Below are 19,908 nucleotides of genomic sequence, written 5' to 3'. Positions count from 1 at the left end.
ACATACAAAGGGATGTCTACTCAATGTGACAGAATATTAATATAAATTTCTATACAATAGTAACATCTGAATCTTTACTCTAAAAAATGCACAATTCTAAGTCATCTAACAGTACTAATTTCTTTTCAAAGGCTTGAGGAAAATTACCATGAATTTTCAAGTAAAGGAAGTAGACTGCAAGTTCTGTACATGATGCCAAGTGACACAGAAATTAGAGAACCAGGATTTGAACCTGGGCTTACAGACTGAGAAAACATATTCTGATGCATGACTGCTCACCCAAACACTATAGACTACAAAATATTATACCAAATACAAAGAGTTTCATAAGAAGACATCAAAGGAGATGCCAGAAGAAGTAAGCTGTGTCAGTAGTAATGTTATTCAGCCGTCCATCCTGGAAGGGTTTTTGAATCGTCACAGCAGCACATAGTGATTTCAGTCGTGTCCTGAGAAAGGTGTTCAAAGGATGCAGAGGGGTCATTTTTACAGTGTGTATGAGGAAGGTGGAGGGATGGGTGAGGGAGGGCTGTGGAAACTGGGAAGTTCAGGAGAACAACTTACATACGCTAGCAAATAACCGTGTTTCCATCCACATCCAGGTGCCGTGTGAGGAAAGGTCAGGACGGAGAGAGGGTCCGAGTGGAGCACGGGGCACATGCACACGTGGGAGCACATGCACACGTGGGAGCACAGCCTGAGACTGCGCGTCTGTGTGACTGTAACTGAATCATTCACATCTGCACCTAACGTACTGATCTTGAGAGAAAAGAACTGGTTTAGCAAGTAGCATGCTACTGGCCCATTTTTAACTATGGGAATTATACCATGTGTATGTCAGGGAAATGAAAGGGATTTCAGTGCTGTTGGGAGACAGTAGATTTGCATCTATTGCTCTATACGCTATGCAACGTATCTAATGGAATACTCCAGAGGTTCCATTTCCGTGCATATATTCAAGAAAAACACAGTATTCCAGCACATTGTATAAGAATGTTCTTAGCAGAAACCAGAAGATAAAACCAGGAAAAGGTCAACAAAGTGAGACGGATGAGTTTATTCTGTACACACATATGCAGATCAAAGGAAGTGTACCAACAATACCATAAAGATCATGATTTCAGAATGAAGATCCTGGCTGGGTGAGCAGAGTTTCATGGGCAAACAAGACTAGCAGAAGATGTCTGCCAAAGTCTGAGTAATTCAAGAACATGATCACATTAGTTAACTAAGTAGAGGAAACGAACAAACAAAAAAGAAATGTTATTAACTAAAAAATTAATTACATAACATACTTCAAAAAAAGTAATGTATTGACTTTGGCATATAAAATATTTATGCTAACACTGCTTATTATTAAACATGACTGAGTTCCTTTAGCTGGCCTCTTTAATTATTGGAAATCCTATCATTAAATTTCCTAAGACAAACTCTGCAAGGAAAAACAAAACAAACAAAAAGATGACGAGTTCTGTGGGCAGTGTAGATGAACCGTAAACCAAAGGCACTCATTAACCTATGAGGAACCCAAGTTAAAAACAATAAAAAACAAAAAGCCTTTGAGAAAGAGAAATGAACCAGTGAAGAAGCTACTCCACCCAGGCAACTGCCTCCTACCATGAAAACAAGAAACTGAAAACTGTAGGAAAGTTCAGGAAAATCTGCTAGCCTGTGACTCCCAAACTCCTTCATTCATTACAGTGCGACTGAACTGGAGGAAGCCTCCCAGTTCCCAGATGTGCCCTCAGGCGGGAATGCAAGTCAGACCCACGGAGAGAAGGTAGGTCATGCCTGTGAGAATACCTGCCCTCAGTAGGAGGCAAGTGGTGTTGATAACTGCGGGGAACAGAGTTCTAGGACCTGTTTCTGGGAATGTAAGTTGGTGCGGCTACTATGGAAAACTGTAAGGGTCTTCAAAGTTTTTTTTTTAATTCATAGAATGCACCAGTTCCCATGTGAAACTCTCTTTAAAAGATACCTGCACTCGCACGTTCATTACAGCATTATTTACAACAGCCAAAACACAGCAAAAACTAAGTATCCAACAGACAAATAGGGAAAGAAGAGACTGAAAAACAAAAACAAAAACAGCCCTGGTAGATATTCACAATGTTATCTAGTCAGGAAAAAGGAGGAAATCCCGCTACCTGTACCAACTTGGTTAAACACTGAAAATATTTCCTCAGTAAATTAAGTCAGAGAGAAGGACTAATACTAAATGATCTCATTTATGTGTGGAATACCTTATCTAAAAAAAAAAGTGCCAAAATAACAAAACACAGTAGACGACGGGGGCTGGCAGAGTAAGAAGACATCGCGCAGAGGGTAGAGCTCAGTGGTAGAGCGTGTGCTTAGCAGGCACGAGCTCATGGGTTCAATCCCCGGTACCTCCATTAAAAAAAAAAAAAGACTGGGGAGATGCTAGCTATAAGACTACATTTCCAGTTGTAAGTGAAAAGAGCCCTAGGACTCAAATGTACAGTATGGTAATTACAGTTTTCAATACTGTAGTATATAATGTAAAGTTGGTAAGACTGTGTATCTTAAATATTCTCATCCCTTGACAAAAAATACTGTAATTAATTGAATGGAAGATGGTGTTGAGAAACCTACTGAGGTAATCTTTCTGCAATATGAATATTTATCAAATTACTGCACTGTACACTTTAAAGTTACACCATGTTATATGGTAGTTAAATATCAAAAAAGCTGAGAAAAATACAAATAAGTGCGTAAGAAGGTCCTGGTTTATCATGTGTTTTTTTAAAAAGTTCCAAAAAAAAGAAAAAAAGGAAAAGATCTTAGAAGAATAACATAAGCCTAAGGTATTAGAAGTAGGGAAAAATTAGAGATGAATGAAATACAGAATAAAAACTACAGAACTAGAACAAACAATCCTAAGATTTATGTGGAATCACAAAAGACCCAGAATTGCAAAGCATTACTGAAGAAAAAGAACGAAGCTGGAGAATAACATTCCCAGACAGCATGGTATTGGCACAAAAATAGACACATGGATCAATGGAACAGAATGGAGAGCCCAGAAATAAACCCAGACCTACGATCAATTAATCCTCGACAAAGGAGGCAGGAATACACAATGGAGAAAGGACAGTCTTTTCAGCAAGTGGTGTTGGGAAAGCTGGACAGCTGCAAGTAAATCAGTGAAGCTAGAACACTCCCTCACACCATACACAAAAATAATCTCAAAATAGCTTAAAGACTTAAATATAAGACAAGACACTATAAACCTCCTAGAAGAAAACATGGGCAAAACATTCTCTGACATAAATCTTAGCAATGTTCTCCTAGGTCAGTCTACACAGGCAATGGATAGAAAAGCAAAAATAGAGAAATGGAACCTAATTAGACTTGTAAGCTTTTGCACAGCAAAGGAAACCATAAGCAAAACAAAAACACAACCTATGGAATGGGAGAAAATTTTTGCAGAAGATGAGACTGACAAGTGCTTAATTTCCAGAATATATAAACAGCTCATACAACTTAATAATAAAAAAACAAACAACCCAACCCAAAAATGGGCAGAAGACCTAAACAAGCAATTCTCCAAAAAAGACATACAAATGGCCAATAGGCACATGAAAAAATGCCCAATATCGCTAATTATCAGAGAAATGCAAACCAGAACTACAATGAGGTATCTATCACCTAACACTAGTCAGAATGGCCATCATTCAACAGTCCATGAACGATAAATGCTGGAGAGGGTGTGGAGACAAGGGAACCCTCCTACACTGCTGGTGGGAATGTAGTTTCATGCAGCCATTATGGAAAACAGTATGGAGATTCCTCAAAAAACTAAAAATAGACTGACCATACGATCCAGCAATCCTACTCCTGGGCATACATCCGGAGGGAACTCTAATTCAAAAAGATACATGCACCCCAATGTCCACAGGAGCACTATATACAATAGCCAAGACACAGAAACAACATGAATGTCCACTGACAGATGGCTAAATAAAAAGATGTGGTATATTTACACAACAGAATACTACTCAGCCATTAAAAAAAGAATAAAATAATGCCATTTGCACACCATGAAGATTTTCGTGTCTGAGTCAACAGGGCTTTCAGATCAGTCAAGCAAAACAGGGGTTCCCATGAGGCACACAGGGAAAATGCAAAATACCTAAGGGCATAGTCCAGCTTCTAGAGGGAAGAAATCCTCACCCACAGAGATCAGGTTCCTGCAGGTCTCCAACATCACGTCCCTGTACAAGGCCCTCTGAGCAGGGTCCAGGCACTCCCACTCCTCCTGAGTGAACACTACGGCCACATCCTTGAATGTCAACTGTCCCTAAAATGAAAATACATTTCACCAAGGAGTCATAAGGAGAGTCCTTATTTTCACACAAAATGAGAAGAGAGAGGGGTAAGGATCAATTCAGCTGAAGTATGTGTTCTGGCAGATCCATGGAGAGGTATTTGGAAAAAATGATGGGTCTCTAAGTTTAAATTTTTATATCTTTTCATAGAGATTACAATATCCTCCAAGTAATGTAGATTTTTTTCATTTTTTAAACAAAACATGAAATATATACAAAAAGAATTCAACAACAGGTTGTCTGTGCAGAAGTATTGGACATTATGTTCTACACACTGAGTCATATTCAGTTTTGCAACGAGCTAGTGTATGAGTGGTATCTTCAAACATGACAAAGTCCACAGTGGCTTTAAAGCAAAGACAAAATCTAAACGATTTTGATGATAACAAGAGCAATGACTAAAGATGTTCGAATATTTCTTAAATACTAAGCATTACTCTCAATGCTTTATAAAGTATCTACATCATAGGTCATTAGGGAAAAGATCTGTTCACATCTTAACAGAAGAGAAAAGTGACACAGACATTAAGCAGCACCAAAAGGGATAGAACACGGAGGAAAAACTGGGCCAACAAGGTGAAAGATTTCTATGACTTTACCTGAGAAAAAGCCATTTCTGACTCTTTTTCTATCCTCTTCCTCCTCTTCTAGGAATTCTTCTTCAGGCTAAGTAAATCTTTAGAAGGCAATCTTGAAAGTTGAAAAGATGCTGTTTAATGTTGAGAATCAGCACATCCCTCCCTGTGCCACAACCACACACAGGGGAGACCTCACCACGTGGAACAGTCCTCTGCTGCCCACTGTCCCAGGAGGGACTCGCGACAGGAAGCTCCACACACACACCAACAAGGGAGTTTCCCCACACTGTCCTCAGATCACCCTCCCCTCCTGGTGAGCCCCTCCCCTACACAAGCAGCAGCGGGCGCCTCAGCTGGACCCGACAGCCCCCTTCAGGTCACAGACCAGGCCCTGATCCATCCCCACGCAGAGCAGAGCCCCCGCCCCCTCAGCCCGGATCCCAGCCCTCAGGACGGGAGGACTCAGAGTCAGGATGCTCAGTGAGGGACCCAGACTGGAATCACCTGGGGTCTGTTGAGTATTACAGAGGATGGACCTGAAACCAACTCTATGAAGGGGAATCTCTGCCAGCAGGTACAAAGCGAGTATTTGCAAAATGCCCCATCGATCTAATGTGAACCCTGGGTTGAGCACCACTCAGAACAGGCAAACCCAGCTCACCTCCCACTTTCTTTCCTTTTCCAGTTTTATTGAGCTACGACTGATGCATAACAATGGTGTACATATGAGGCCTACAATGGGTTTTTTTTAATGAAGGTACTGGGGGTTGAACCCAGGACTGCATGCACGCTAAGCACACACTCTACCACTGAGCTATACCTTCCCCCCACAATGTGATTATTTAACAGATGTATACACTGTAATAAATTTCACAATAAATTTACACTTCCATCAACTCACAATACCATTTTGTCTCTGTGTGGTGAGAACTTAAGTATTGCACTCTCAGCCAATTCTAAGTATTCAGAAACACTGTGTGATTCACTAGCCAGCACCCTGTGTACTAGGTGTACATGCTGTACTTACTTATTTCACAGCTGGTCGTTTGTAACCTTTGACCAACATCTCCCCGTTTACCCCACCACCCAAACCCTAATGACAGCCTTTCTACTGATATCCCTATGAGTTTCACGTTTCTAGATTCCACATAAAATATCTTTTAATGTCATAATAATGTCATAATTTATGGCTGACATAAATTATATCCACTTATTTTTCAAGAAACATTTAGTTTCTACATCTCAGCTGTTGTGAATAATGTGGAAATGCTCACTGGAGTGCAAATATCTCCTTCACTATAATGATTTCGTTACCATTGGCTATTTAGCCAGAGGTGGGTTTCATAGATCGTGTGCCTGTTCTATGCTTGATTTATCGAGGAACCTCCGTATTTTTTTTGGTAAGAGGCATACCATTCATATTCTCACCAACAAAACCTAAGAGTTTCCTGTTCTCGTACTGTGTGTGTGTGTGCATGTTTGAGACTGGTAGGGAGAGGACAGCAGGGGAGCCAGTAATGACTGGCAGCAAGAAAACAGGAACTACATCTTCCGAAGGATGGGCTCTGGACTGCACATCCCTGAGTGGTGGCCAGGCTCTCTGATTCTTGGAACCATCTTTCTCTACATCAAAGAATTTAATGGTGACTCAAGCTGCGTCCACAAACATACACCTAGCAGAATCTCCCTAATAAAAAAAACACTTCTACATTTCAACCTTGTTCTCATAATTTCCCTTCTGGACTCATATGAACTTACAAAATCTCAAGAGTTCAACACAGTCTGCATACAACGCATACTCATCTACTCATCTAGCTGTAAAACACCAGAACACTTTCCAAACGCTAACAAACCACGCCTGAGGGGAAAAAATATATATGAAGACACTCAAGGACCCACCAGGTGCAGAACAATACTTTCATTCCCAGTGACCACAGACCAAGCACTGTCATCTCCAAAAACTACATATAAAAAAAGACATTTCCAACGAAGCACATGCTGCAGTGAGAACACAACATATCCAAAGGAAACACTGCAAATTCTCTTCTGGATTTTTCATAGCACATCTGAAACCTTCTTCATTTGCAACCCAAAACACTAAAAAATACCAAAGGTAACTTTTAAGCGAAAAATGAAATTGCCCCTATATTACTCTAAAAATTGCAGAATGATTCTTGCCCTTCCAAAAGCCCTAACTCAAGTCACTTGAGGAGTGGACACTATGGGGAACCCCCTAGATCCATCCCCCGAGGACAAGGCACCCGTCCTGCTGCACCCAGAGCTCCCCGTGGGCTCAGCTCCTGCCACACTTCTAACAACATTGGAGCAAAATGTTTCTCTCTGCCTAAACCCCCTGCCTTCAGTCCTCCTGAGGTACGACCATGAAATACCTGACTAAACCAAGGCATGTAAGTGCCAGTCACAGGAGCTGAGTCCGAGGGAGCTGGACCTAAGGCCCCTCGGCACCTCGACCCATGCAGTGAACCCCGTAACTACCCACGAACCCCATTCCAGGGGCTCCAGCCTGAACTGAGACATCCTGTGCCCATAGTCCCACACGCCCCTGGAGCCCACAAGGGACAGGCGCACACACCGCTCACGGGGCTCATCCTGCCGCCCACACCGGCTGCCAGGTCCCTCCTGCAGACCCCACAGGCTCCCCTCCACTTTCCCCATTTCTCCACCTCTCCTCCACACACGCGTGGGAAACAGGGCAAAAGGGAAAGGACCTCTCAGCAAAGGCATCATGACAGGAACACACACAAGCTGCCACCCAAAGGACAGTGGGCATTCAGTACGAAGGTCAGGAAATTAGCCCTGCTGGGAAAATGCACCAGCAGCTGGGGACATTATGGAAACCAGTTACAAAGGCATTTGAGTTCAGTGAGGAGGTCTCAGAGATGGCCCTCAGGTTTCCTGTCTCCTGTTCTGCCCACTCACAGGTAAGTAAAAGACACCCTAGCTCTCTGAGGAAGACCTCCGCCCCTCCTTAGGTTCCAGACTTCTGCCCACCCTCAGCACAGTGAGATCACTATCCCTGACTCAGCAAATGAACTGCTGGAAGGCAAAGCTTCCATCAAGGTGGCAACAGGTCCCTGTATGTGCACAGCCTGGAAGACCTGGGGGCTACAGCACAGCAGTGACACAGCACAGTACACATGGGGACACCTCAGGACACTGCATGAGTAAACACAGGGACACCTCAGGACACTGCATCAGTTCTGTAGGGATTTTTAGGACTCTCTACATCTTTGGGCTCCTATTTTGAATAACTAAGTAGCCACGTGGGGTAAGGATAAATTAGAGCTGAAACATCCACAACGAATTGGCAACAGTCCTCACTGCCTACCCTACTCCCTTGAATAATCCTCTGAGGATTATTCAGCCCAACCCACAGTCCCAGCATCTCATCTCATCCCCAGAGTGAGGTGCCGCGGCCATCCTGGGAGGAAGAGGAACACCATGAGCCCTTCAAGGAAAGGAAAGTGGGAAAGACTCCAAGTAACACATGCGGAAGGGCACTTCTGATGAAGGTGATTGATATAGAGGCAATAAGACCTGGGTAATGTGACAGAGATTTGTCAGGAGGGGATGGGGAGACCTCTGTGAGCCTAGACCTGAGGGAGGACAAAGGGCCTGAGCTATGGTGACTTGAAGGCAAAAGGTAAGAACAGGAAGTAAGATCTGAGACAGAAAAGGTGTTAGTGTTTGGGAACAGAGAAAAGGTGACAGTGACCAGGGCAGAGTGAACCCTGAGAACAGGGTGAGCTCCCAGGATGAGGCTAGAGACACTGGCAGGGCCTGGAGGATGACACAGGGCTGTGGAGCCACAGTGAGGATCCAGGACTTTTGTCCTCAGGACAAACAGAAGCTCATCAAGGTCTGAGTACCAACACTGACAGAATCTCTCTTCAAATTACACTTAATGCACAGAAATACACCCGACTACGGTCACTTTTAGTCTGAGCCTATGTTCTTCTCTCCAGTCTAGCATTTCTGTTTTACTTTTTTCATTCTGGGAGGACTGGGACCCACTGAAAATTCTAAATACAAATGGACACTCTCTCCAAAAAGAATTCCCGCACACAGATGCACACCCAATTTAGCCAATCGTTTCAGGGATCACTCCTGCTGAGACTGAGAGTTTCTAGTTGAATCTCTCATCTCCATGTTTCAAGTGGGCTCCCTGAGGCCCAGAGGGAGACACTTATGAGAAAGTCCTGGGTTGAGTGAACAGAACCAGATGCAACTGAATTCTGAAATGCGATCTCAAAGGGACAATGAACAGTCTGCCCTTCTCATCAGTCCCAGTTAAAACACCAGGACCACAACTGAAGAGCCTGAGTAAAGGAAACATCTCTTCAAGGTCTGATAACACTGGTACCAAACATTTACTCCTTCTTTTCTGGAAGAAAAAAAACCGCAAAGATATAGCCACTGTGCAGAAAACACTGAAAGGGGTCAGCTTAGAAATAAGCTCTGAGTAAACTTCATCATGAAGAGATGGGCTCCGCTGGAATGAGGTTCCAACTCAACCCTGCCCACCCTTCATCATTTGTGGAGACAGTCAAGAGGGACTGGAGGGAACATGTTCATGTCACCTCACAGCTCACTAAGATCAAACAAAAGGTAAAAAAAACTGAATATTAGACGAACTGGTTAAACTAGGTTTTGACTAAATACAAAAGATCATTGACATCTTATCAAATACTCATCAAAATAATCTAAAATTATTTAATAGTTGCCAAAGAAGTTTTCCCATCTGTAAGATAAAGCAAAGTAGTTATAGGCCTCAAAAAATGCTCTGAAACATGTTTTAAAGAGAAATACTTCGTTAATTTTTTTTACCTAAAAATTCTGTTGCCTAAGGTTTTAAAAACTGACACTATACATTTAGAAAAGAATGACATGAGTTGATTATAGACCACCACCAAAACTTATTCCAAAATTTAATAATTATTTATAGGAGAGTAGAAATAAAACTAAGACTTATTACAAACTACAAAATGAAATACATGTAAAGAAAGAAAAAAAGAAAAGAAAGTCCATTACCAAAAAAACCCAAAAAACTTTTAATGTTCTTTTAAAAGGGCACCTCGTACTGAGTCAGTCATTTCTTGTCTCAAGTGTCCTCTCCCACTTCTGAACCCCATGTCAGGAAAAGGGAAGAGGGTGATGCACAATTCAGTGAATCAAATTACTTCCTCTTGACTGAATATGATTTAAAAATTAAAGTTATCTTCTCATACAATTAATTTAAAAATGCACAAGTCCTATCGACAGTTTTCAATTCCCGCTCTCATCTGTATAATTGAAACAAAGTTTAAATCTACTACATTCTGAAGGTACAAATCTCCTCTGTTTTTCTATTTCTCTCTCCGTAGCTCCTTCTCTGCTTTTCCTGGTCCTGCTCGCCCACGTGTTTAGAAAAATGGCGACTAACTAGGATGCCCGACTACTGGAAAAGGCCGTTTTCCAGCGGGGTGGAATTTGGGACGTCACAATACTGGGGAGGTCATACGGCTGACCCCGGTCACCTCCCCCAACGCGGGATGGGGGAAGGGCTGACTACCAAGGGGAGGCCCGCGGAGCATAAGGATCGGCCTGAGGAGGACGCGGGGACAGAGCGGATGGGATCCCAGGAGAGGGCCGGGCTCCCCAGAATCCCGGGACCCGGCCTCACGGGAGCGGGGCGGCGGCGCCGCCCGCCAGGGGCCGAGACGGCGAGGCTGAGAGCGCGAGTCCACCTCGCGGAAGAGGACGTTACATGGGGAGGACGGAAGGAGTAAAGGGTTTTATGAGGGAAAATATCACCAAAGGCCGTGGCAGAAGGCAGAAAAGCCAAGGGCAGGGACCAGCCTCAGGGTGGCTTCAGACGCGAAAGAAAAGATCCCCGACCTGGAGCGGCGCCGCCTGGATTTAGGTGGGGAAAGGGCGGGCGAGGGGATTTTAGGTCCGCAGTGACTCCTACAGCCTGAAGTCGGACTAAAGGGGGACTGCGCGGCCGATTTACAGTATAAACAAGAAAGTTTACATTCGCCCGTGTGACCGTCCCTCGGCGATCCTTGCTTCTAGTTCCGGAAGAAACTGCAAGAGCGGGGCTAGAGGCGGGACTTCCGGGGGCGGGGCGCTACTGGCGGGGGCGGGGCCGAGGGAGCCCGAGAAGGAGGGGCAGCGGGCGGGGCAGAGGATGGTGCTTCCCTGTTCCTTGAGTGTGCTTTTTATAAATTATTGTCTTTTACAATTTTGAGGTAAAAGCTTAGCGTTGTGTGGACTAATTATGTCGGAAACGAAGATTTTTTTCCTCCTAACAAGTTCAAAACGGTTCCAATAGAGAGCAGTTTTGGCCAGCAGGTGGCACCCTTGTCCAGCTCATGAGGCTCAAGGAATTCAGTGGTTGGGAATCCCGGTCTGCAGGTGGTCGCTGTGGGGCGGTGGTGGATCCCCGGATTTTCGATTTTTTTTCCCCTGCAAGTGGAATTAATTTAAGCAGTTTAAGGTAATGAGAGTCGGACTTGTCTCTATATTACAAAGTACAATGAGAAATACAAAACTCTCTCTGGTAAGAATGCTCCATTTAAGACTGACACCGTACAGAACAGTTTTTCCTTAAAATTCCTCATTCAGCCAAGATTCCAGCTCAACGCTGTCAGTTCCAGAGACTCAGGGAGAAAACTTGGGGTCTGACACTGAAGGACTAAGGCATGTGATAATTTCAGTCACTAACGGCTATTGATTTTAAAAGAATATTTTTTACATTGTTATAAATTGCATTGTTCTTTTAATCTTTTTGCCAAAGTGTTTTTATTTGCCTTTTTTGTTCTCTATATATATTTATGGAAGTATAGTCAGTTTACAATGTTGTGTCAATTTCTGGCACAATACTTCAATCATATAGGAACATACATATATTAGCTTTCATATTCTTTTTCACCGTAAGTTACAAGATATTGAATATAACTCCCTGCTTTACAGTATTAACTTGTTGTTTTATCTATTTTATTTGCCTTTTAAAACCACCCTTTCCCCCCGATTTTGAGATGTACTTGACATATATGACTGTATGAGTTTAACATGTACATGTTAGTGCTCTAACTTACATATATAGAAATAATTATCACAGTAAGTTTCTTACTTTTTTTTTTGTTATTTTTACCACAATAAGTTTAGTTAGCATCCATCATCTCATACAGATGCAATAAAAAGAGAAAGCAAAAAAATTGTTTTATGACAAGTGAATTATTCATTAAAATACTTGCTGTATTACACACTTGTCAGAATTACCTTTCACTATCTTTCAGAAAAAGATGTTTCTGAAATTATACAAAAGTGTATAACAAACATAATGTACTTTCAAACAATATGTTTCATGTGAGTACAGTTAGAAACTTTTACTTTTTATTTCCAAATTATACTCTATTTTAGCTCTTTTCTGTTTTCTATTTCTGAAAGTTCTGTAAAGTGTGGATGTCAATGCCTGTAAAATAAAGTCTTCAGAAGACATTGGGATTTATTTCCATCTGAAGAATAACTGAATTGCAATAGTTTTAAGGGCATTTAGTAGGCAGGTATATTCTCTTTAACAGGAACCTAAAAGAAAGTAAAATTAGATTATCAAATATACAATAACTGCATTTTGACCCACAAAATTTTTATGGCAATCTTTGAGATCACATCCACTACAAAGTATGTTTTATCACATCCCTGCATGTGAAACATTTCATCCATAGACACAGCAATCATTGAAATGTAATGAAGTTTAGATAGGGAAATTAGTGTATTTAAATATTTTAAGGTAAAATTAGCAGAATATCCTGGGGTAGCACACATATGAATACAAGACGATATGTCACATTTATAAGAGATGCAGTGACTCAGGTAAACTGTGTGAACTTTATTAGCTAGATTACCCTGTATCACACAGTATTTGTAACTAGTCATGTTGGCAAAACAGACTCTTCAGTGTGGACTTTCATAATTCCGAGCAAATAAATTAGTGAATAGTGGAATTTTTCATTAAACAGGCCCTGCCATGCCATCTTTCATTCTTCTCTGCAAAAATCTGCCCCTGTAAACCTGGACCTACTGAGGATCCAAATGCTAAACACAAATTAGCGTTTATAAGTTAATTTAGCAGTTGCCTCATATTTTTGAGAGTAGACAAATAGATTGCAAAACTCCCAGAAGAAAACTTGCTGTTTCTGTCTGTCCATTTGTTTGTTGAAGCCTTTTGGAAAGTCATCCATCCTGTTCAAAATGGAGAACCATTGTTTTAAATAACTGCACCTTAAAGGGCACCCTTAAAAAAAGAAGATTCCAATCCTGTCTGTAGACAATGTAATGTATTCTTTGACTCGTATGCAGAAGTTTCCAAAAGATGAATCACCTTCAAGAAGGTTTTAAAAGATTCCATACACTGTGCAAACAGAAGTTGGATCTACATATGCTTTTGAGTTCAGAGTTTTGAGTTCTGAGACATGGCTAAAAGTTTAGGGAAAATACATGTTTTTTGTTTGCAATCTGTCTGTATTTTTATGTGTATCTCTATATATGTATATGTGTATTGAAGGTGTGTGGTATTTTTTTTTCCTCAATTGGGATGGCATTGCTAAAATTACTTTGTAAAAGAACTCTAACTGGCTTAAAAAAAAAAACAAGCACATATAGGAATTAAGGAAATATAACAGAAATCTAACTAAAATGCTTTGCAAGTTCATGCAATGTGGGATTAAATTTTAGTACAGGAAAGCTAGCTTAAGGTTGTCAGTTCAATGAAAATAGACATATCTTTGGAGTTATCAAAACAGAAAATAATACAGGCATATACTTTTTATCCTAGTTGGCTTTTTTGGCCAAAGAAGTTTGTTACCTCAGTTAGAAAAGTGTCAGCAATAAAAATAATGTGGTAAAATTTTGTGTAAGTAGTCTAAACAGGAAAGTCGACAACAACTGAACTGAATGGATATGTGTGAGATCAAAGTTTAGATGTAAACATTTTAAATTGCTTTCCCAAATCTTTGGCAACATGAAACTTTATACTTTTGCTAAGTTAAATTAAAAGATGGGTAGTTATTAAATATCTAGATGATTTCCAAATAAAATACCGAAACATTACTAAAAATAGATGCATTCAATTTCGGCTTCCTTTACATAGGAACTAAAGATAATTGAGTTTAATGTTGATAACACCCTGGTGCAAAATTTAAATTTGGGTTTTCTCTCTGAAAAAAAGGAAAATATTTGTTTTCTTAAAGAAAAAAATATTTGAATACTGGTTTGCTCCTAATAATGGATTGTGAAAGGTTCTCCCTTAACTTTATATAAAGTGCTTAGAAAACAAACATTTGTGTTTTACTGGAATTATTTCCTATACTTCATATTGTCTTAAATAGGTCTGTGATTACTAAAAAAAAAAAGCCTAAAACTTCTGAATATAGAAGAGGCCACTATTCCTTACAACTCGATAACCTTTTCTATTTGTCATTGAAATCTTTCAGTGTTGCTTTGAACAAATAGATAATTAAGTATCATTTCATAATGATCTGTCATCCGGTATGCGCAAATGTACAAAACCTTTTGACAAATATTAGTGACACACCTGCTCAAAATCAGTATCTGAGGGAAGACTTTTTGACACTGAAATAACTAGGCGCTTCTCAATGTCCCCTGGGATATTTTGAGATTCCTCTCTCACCAGGTAAAATGTGGAAACAATCAGGTTAAATTAAAATGGAGCTTTGGCAAATTAAACAAACAAACCAAATATTTGAACCTTATATTTGTCTAGATGTATGTTAATGTATTTCAAAATTGTATGAAATTCTTCAAATTCTAAGATGTCTTAAAATAATGTTATCTATCATACTGTTAAAATATACATCACAGAAATAAGCAGATCTGTTTGTTAGTCTCATTATATTGACCTTTCATTAGGTCTTCAATAATAAGCATTTTTAAGACTTTTTGTCATTTACTGACAATATGGCACAACTTTGATGCTGTTGCAAATCTGTTTCATCTTCTGAGAACTTGTCTGAAGGGACTCTGACCATCACTGTGAAATCCAACTCTTGTGAGGAGATGGAATGTAAGTGGAGAAGACAGGCCCTGAAAGAAGGAAGGTACCGGGTGACTGAATGAACAGGTGTCAGGCTGGATACTTCAGAGTCAGACAGATTAGCAAATCCAAAGAAGGGCATTTCAGGAAGCACAGTTGAAACAATCAACTGAGAATATGGCTTTACCTGAGACAGAGCCATTCCTGACCTCTTTTCTCTCCTCTTCCTCCTCTCCTGGGCTTCTTCCTCAGGCAACATGAGTCTTGAGAACTCAGTTTGAAAGTTGGAAAGATGCAGCTTAATGCTGAGAATCAACACACCCCTTCTTGTGCCACAACCACACACACAGGGGAGACCTCACCACGTAGAACACAGTCCTCTGCTGCCCACTGTCCCAGGAGGGACTCAGGAAAGGAAACTCCACACACAGACAAACAAGGGAGTTTCCCCACACTGTCCTCAGATCCACCCTCCCCTCCTGGTGAGCCCCTCCCCTACTCGGCAGCAGTGGGCGCCTCAGCTGGACCCAACAGTCCCCTTCAGGTCACAGACCAGGCCCTGATCCATCTCCATGCAAAGCAGAGCCCCCTCCCCCTCAGCCCGGATCCCAGCCCTCAGGATGGGAGGACTCAGAGTCAGGATGCTCAGTGAGGGACCCAGACTGGAATCACCTGGGGCTCCTTAAATATTAATGAGGTTGAACCCCACACAGACTGAATGAATGGGAATTTCTGGTCTGAGGGTATAAAACATGTATATGCAGAATGCCTGACTGATCTAATAACGTGAAGCGTGGGTTGAGCACCACTCAGAGGCAAGCCCAGCGCACCTCCACTTCCTTTTTCTTTCCCAGCTTTCCTGAATTATATAACTGATGCATAACAATGGTGTTCATATGCAGTGTACAGCGGGATTATCTGACAGACTGTCTACACTGTGTAACAATTGTCACAATAAAGTAACTGACACTCCTATCAAGTCACAATTACCAACTTGTGTCTGTGGGGTGAGAACACTTAAGATTTACTCTCAGGAAATTCCAAGTATACAGAAACACAGTGCAATTAACTATAGTGAGCATTCTGTGCATTAGATTCACATGTTGTACTTACTCATTTCACAGCTGAACATTTGCGACCTTTGACCAACATCTCCCTACTTCCCCCCGCCACCCAACCCCTGGTAACAACTTTCATAAACTATGGCTCTATGAATTGACATTTCTGCTTTCCACATATGTCTGTCTTCTGCAGTGCTAATGATGTCAGAAATAATAGTAAGGTCAGATGTCATAATAATAATTTATGACTAACAGAAACTTCTACATCTACTCATTTCTCAGCAGACTTTTTAAAATTTCTATATCGTGGCTGTTGTGAATAATGCAATCATGTTCACTGGACTGCAAATATTTCCCTCACTATAATAATTTCACTTTCTTTGCGTATCTAGCCAGAGGTGGGTTTCGTAGATTGTGTGCCTGTTCTATGTTGAATTTATTCACTAACCACCATATTGTCTTAGATAAGGGCTGTACCATTTAACATTCCCAACAGCAAAGCACAAGGGTTCCCTGTTCTCTGTATTGTACGTGTGTGAGCGCCCACGCACATGTTTTGAGACAGATAAGGAGAGGGAAGTAGAGGAACCATCGCTAGTATGGCAGCAATAACGTAGTAGCTACTCCTTCCCAAAAGGATGAGCTCTGCACTGCCTATCACTGGTGTTGCTGGCCCTGATTCTTAGAACAATCTTTCCCTGCATCAAAGAACTCAATGGCCCCTCTCAAACTGTGTCCACAGACACACCTAGCAGAGTTCCTCTAACGAAAACCTTCTGCCATTTGAAGCTTAGTGCTCATAACTTCCCTTATAGACTCAAGTGAACTTACAAACGCTCATGGAATCCAAGTCTCCATAAAACCCATATCCACTCATCCTGCTATAAAATACCAGAAAACATCCCAAAACCTACTAAATCGTGCCAAAGGGGAAAATATATATGAAGACACCCAAGGAACACCTAGATGCAAAACACCATACTTTCATTCCCAGTGATCACAGATCACACACTGTCATCTCCAAACACTACAGATAAAAGATGTTCTCAGTGATAAATGTGCCCCAGTGAGAACCCCACATCAACCAAGGAAACACTCCAAATTCTCCAATTTTATATCTTTCATAGTGCATCTAAAGCTTTCTTTATTTGCAACCCAAAATACTAAGAAAAATAACAAAAAAACAAAGACTATAAAGTTTAAATACTAAAAAACAGTAAAAAAAAATTCTCTAAAATTTTCTCTTTATTACTCCTTACTCAGCCTCCCAATAAACCTTTCTCAGCTCCAAACTCCATTTCTGTTTGTTTGGCTTCAGTGTGTCTTGGACACACAAAGTGTCACTCGCTAACACCTACTCTCTGTGTGAAATGCCTCACGGGTGTTACCCCCACTCCTATGCTGATCCAGCGCCCCTCTCCTTATGTTGCTCTCCAATCCGTGCAGATCCGGGTTTTTTATTCACTTCTCTATTCATTGGCTACATTTATGGCTAAACACTCTTTCATTTTACTGTCTCTCGGCAAGATCTGCCCTTCACCCCAATCCATCAGTTGACAAGGTCCCAGGTGATAAGGAAAACAGCGTCCCTCTTTTGGAGCACTTAGTGAAGCTGCCCGTCTCTCCCCATCAGATGGAACCCAGCACTCGTGCTCCCTTTACTGAAATCACCCAGCACCTGGAATGGATCCTGGAGCAGCTGCCTGAGCCAGCCCCCATCCCCAGGGCTTCCCTGCTACACAGTCAGGGTAAGTGGGCACAACTGAATGTTGCCTCTCTCTTCCTTTGAACTCGGAATTATCTGAGGAGACCAAGTGTATCTGTTAGTTGAGAAGGCTGGGTGCACGAGGAGGGCAAGAGGATTACTCAAAGAAAGTATAGTTCTCTAATTCTAGAGCCTGAGGGAGGAGGACAAGGAAAGAAGAGGTAAAGAGGGCTGGGGTGACATCTCCCCCTTTCATCCTCAACATTGCCACTGGTTCTCCCTCATTTTCTCCTTCTCAGTCTCTCTCTCTCTCTCTCTCTCAGTGGCCCTTTATCTCTACTTTTCCTGATCCCCTTCGCCAGGAACAGAAAAGACCATTTCCAGCTGGGTGGGATTTGGGAACCAAACAACACTGAGTGTCATATGGCTGGTCCAGGTCACCTACCCCTACACGATGTCAGGGATGGGTTGACTGTGAAGAGGACGCCTTCAGAGCATAAAGGCCGATCTGAGAAGGATCCAAGGAGAGAGAGGCTTGGACTGGAAGGTGTCTCAGGAGAGGGCCGGGCTCTCCAGAATCCCGGGACCCGGGAGAAAACGTGGCCTCACGGGAGCGGAGAAGCTGGTGCTGCCCTCCAGGGGCGCAGAGGGTGAGGCTGGGGCGCAAATCCACCGGGAGGAAGAGGACTTTAGATGGAGGGGACAGTGGGAGTAAATGGGTTTAAGAACAAAAATATCTGGCAAGGCATTGTCCATGAGAGAGGAGGGAAGGGGACAGGGTATAACCAGTAGAAGAATGACACAGCAATTAGCACTAAGATGGCGGAAAGGTCAACTCCCACTAGACTTAGAGCCTCCTTATAAGCTCATTGTAATGTATTAACATGGTAAATGGCACTCCCACACTTGCCAGGACAGTTTCGAAGCTAACCATGAAAGATCAAAAACTGAGTGATGGCCCCATTTCTGGGAATCCCAGCCCATTCCCCAAAGGGGTTGTAATAATCCTCCACTTACTAACATATGAAGTTATCAAGTCCATAAAAGCTAACCACCCTGCACCTCAGGGCCTTCCTCTTGCCTTTTGAGATCGCTTCCATTCGTCTGTGGATTCTCTCTCTCTCTCTGAATAAGTCTACCTTCACTCTCTTATAACTCACTCTTGAATTTTTTACTGCAGGAAGCCAAGGACCCTCACTTGGTCAGGCGCATGCCAAAGACCGGCCGAAGACCTGAAACACCGCCATCCACTCGCGCCCCACTGTTCCTGTATCATCTCCTTGGACTAAACACAGAAAAGCCGAGGGAAAAGACCAGCCTCAGAGTGACTTCAAACCCAAAGGAAAAAATACATCACCTGCAGCAGCGATGTCTGGATTTACATGGCGGAGAGCTGGGTGCTGGGATTTTAGGTCTGTAGTGACCCTCACACCCTGAGGCTGGAATAAAGAGGACGGAACAGCACAGATTTGCACTAGAAAGCAGAGCAGCGTGACCCTCCCTCAGCGCGCCCCACTTCCGGATCCGTAGGAAACTGCGCACGCGCGGAGGCGGGACTTCCGGGAGCGGGCCCTTGGTGGAGCGCTAGCGGAGGGGCGGGGCTAGTGGTGGGGTTAGGAGGGAACCCAGATAGAGCTGGAGGGCGGGGCAGGGGCGGGGAGGGGATGGTGCGTCCCTGTACCTTTACCCGCTTCATTCAAGTTACAGTCTGTTGCAGTTTTGAGGTAAAAGCTTACACTTCTGTGGGCATTTATGTCGGAGACTAAGATGTTTCCTCTTAACAACAACGGCTGCAGTAAAAAGTTGTTGCTCGCGTGCATGGATCATGAGACTCAACACCAATTCAGTGGTTGGGAACGCGGTTCTCCAAGCCGTTGCTGTGGGGCCGTGGTGGATCCAGGAACACTTCCTGAAAGTAGAGTTAATTTAGGCTCTTTAAGGAAAGAAGAGCTGGACTTGTCTCTGTATTACAAAGTAGAATGAGAAATAGACATAGGAGATTTTATTGAACAATGGTAGTGAATCTGATATAATCGCAACGGTCTTTATAAGAAAAAGGCAGGTTAAGTTTGACTCATGTAGAAATTGATGATGTAATGGAAGCATGTCAACAGAGATAAAGAAGGATTTTATGAGGCTACCTTGCTGCCTTAAAAGA

The 19,908-nt window shown here is 42.3% G+C and overlaps 1 pseudogene; it reads right to left on the bottom strand.

Moving 5' to 3' along the window:
- The window catches only part of LOC102508851, a 40,622-nt pseudogene that overhangs the window by 4,789 nt on the left and 15,925 nt on the right, over positions 1 to 19,908 (bottom strand).

This window comes from Camelus ferus, chromosome 9 (genome assembly GCF_009834535.1).
Source record: "Camelus ferus isolate YT-003-E chromosome 9, BCGSAC_Cfer_1.0, whole genome shotgun sequence".
Taxonomy (NCBI): Eukaryota; Metazoa; Chordata; class Mammalia; order Artiodactyla; family Camelidae; genus Camelus; species Camelus ferus.
The sequence above is the reverse complement of the archived record's forward strand: the minus strand, read 5'-3'. Positions and strand labels throughout refer to the sequence as shown.